The sequence below is a fragment of the Theropithecus gelada genome, chromosome 14 (assembly GCF_003255815.1).
Source record: "Theropithecus gelada isolate Dixy chromosome 14, Tgel_1.0, whole genome shotgun sequence".
NCBI classification, from domain to species: domain Eukaryota; kingdom Metazoa; phylum Chordata; class Mammalia; order Primates; family Cercopithecidae; genus Theropithecus; species Theropithecus gelada.
Genome location: NC_037682.1, coordinates 72,585,294 through 72,587,388, shown reverse-complemented (window position 1 = coordinate 72,587,388; position 2,095 = coordinate 72,585,294). Strand labels below are relative to the sequence as shown.

The 2,095-nt window shown below is 36.5% G+C and overlaps 1 non-coding gene across 1 annotated transcript; it reads right to left on the bottom strand.

Annotated features, from left to right (window-relative positions):
• Positions 1-1,126: 1,126 nt before the first annotated feature.
• Positions 1,127-1,233, bottom strand: LOC112607423. Its single transcript, XR_003115777.1, has one exon. It is a non-coding gene; the product is annotated as a U6 spliceosomal RNA (small nuclear RNA).
• Positions 1,234-2,095: the final 862 nt, after the last annotated feature.

Below are 2,095 nucleotides of genomic sequence, written 5' to 3'. Positions count from 1 at the left end.
CAACTCAACATGTAGGCACAAGAAGTGTGAGTATATTTCAAGAGAGAGAAAGACCAATTTCACTTAACTCTTATGACAGTATATTATTATAGTTGTTCTATTTTATTCCTACTGTTATTAATCTCTCACTGTGCCTAGTTTACAAGTTAAAGATTATCATGGGTATGTATGTATAGGAAGAAACAGCGTATCTAGGCTTCTGTACTATCCATGGTTTCAAGCATCCACTGGGAGTCTTGCAATGCATCCCACATGAATAAGTGGGGACTACTGTGCTTACTATGTGCCAGGCACTGTACTAGATGCTACATCTCTGAGTTTCAAGGCCAATACCTTTTCAGTGTACCATGTTCAAAGTTCGTTTAAGACAACCAATGATAGGAATCCTACAATATTATATGATTTTAAAAACAAGATAGGCAGGCAGAATCCTGTGTTTTGTGCTAGTGAAACTTGGTTGAAATTGTATTCAGGCTTAGATTCCACAATTTCGTAAGTATATAGTGTGTGTGCTCCAGTGGAAAGTGAGGGGCCTAGCAACCTTATTTTCCAAGGATTAGCTGGGGGAAAAGTGAATAATAATCTGGATCAGTAGAGAGGGGAAATGATAGCTGTTTTTAGAAACGGAAAAGGCTATCGTGTGACTGTTGGATTAGGCCTATTTTATCTAGATCCTGAATAAAGAAGCAAGATGTAGAGTGAAAGGAACAGATAAATGGATTTTGGCTTAACCGAGGAAAAAAAAATACTAATAGTGAGTTCTATCCTAGTACTGCCAAATGAATGAGAGTCCCATTGTTAAAAGTGTGCAGGGATAAGTTGGACTTTCACTGACGGAAAAGGAAGACTGGAATTAATGATAGAAGAGATGCCTCAAGGTCAGTTTCAAAATAGTAATTTTATTATTCTCTGATTGTATATTGATAGAGACTTCTTTAGAGTTTGCAGTCAAAACCTTCTCTAATTTAGCTGAAGCTACTCCATTAAAAATCTGCTGGACATTTTATAAATACTTGTAGAATCTCTGCCATCTAAGATAGCATAACAAAGATATGTCTGCAAGTTTCTTGCTTTCAATCATTTTAATTTATTTATCATAAAAATTCTTTCTCTTCTTTTTTTATTTAATTTTTTTTAGTGCTTCTTGAATTTGCATATCATCCTTGCGCGGGGATCATGCTAATCTTCTCTGTACCGTTTCAATTTCAGTATATGTGCTGCTGAAGTGAGCGCTATTTCTCAAAGTGAGTCTGAGACATAGGCATTACTTTTTCACATTACTAGATGGCAAAACTATCCCAGAGAAGTTAAGCAATGTATCTAACATCACACTGTTAATTGGTAGTAGTACTATGATGCAAACGTAATTGATTAACAATTCTAAACAATGCGTCTTCCTCCACATTTTCATGAAGATCTACAAATTAGAGTAATTTTAAAAAGATCTTCAGTTTTGTAGCTTTTTAAATAATGGAAGCCATAGTTTATTATGACTTTTATAATGAAAAAGGCATGTTGTGGAAATTTGGAAAATAAAGTAAAATTCAAAATAATAATAAAAAATGGAATAATACCCTCTATAACTCTACCATCTGTAAAATTACTTCAACTATTATAATGCCTAATTTTACTGGCCGGGCGCGGTGGCTCAAGCCTGTAATCCCAGCACTTTGGGAGGCCGAGGCGGGTGGATCACAAGGTCAGGAGATCGAGACTATCCTGGCTAACATGGTGAAACCCCGTCTCTACTAAAAATACAAAAAACTAGCCGGGCGCGGTAGCGGGCGCCTGTAGTCCCAGCTTCTTGGGAGGCTGAGGCGGGAGAATGGCGTGAACCCGGGGGGCGGAGCTTGCAGTGAGCCGAGATCGCGCCACTGCACTCCAGCCTGGGAGACACAGTGAGACTCCGTCTCAAAAAAAAAAAAAAAAAAAAAAAAAAAAATGCCTAATTTTGTGAGGTTTTTCATACATATATTTCATGAAATCTATAAATATATGATCAAAATAAATATTTCATATAAATATACACACATGCAAATATATAAATATATTTTTTTTTCTTTTTTTTGAGACAGAGTCTCGCTCTGTCACCCAG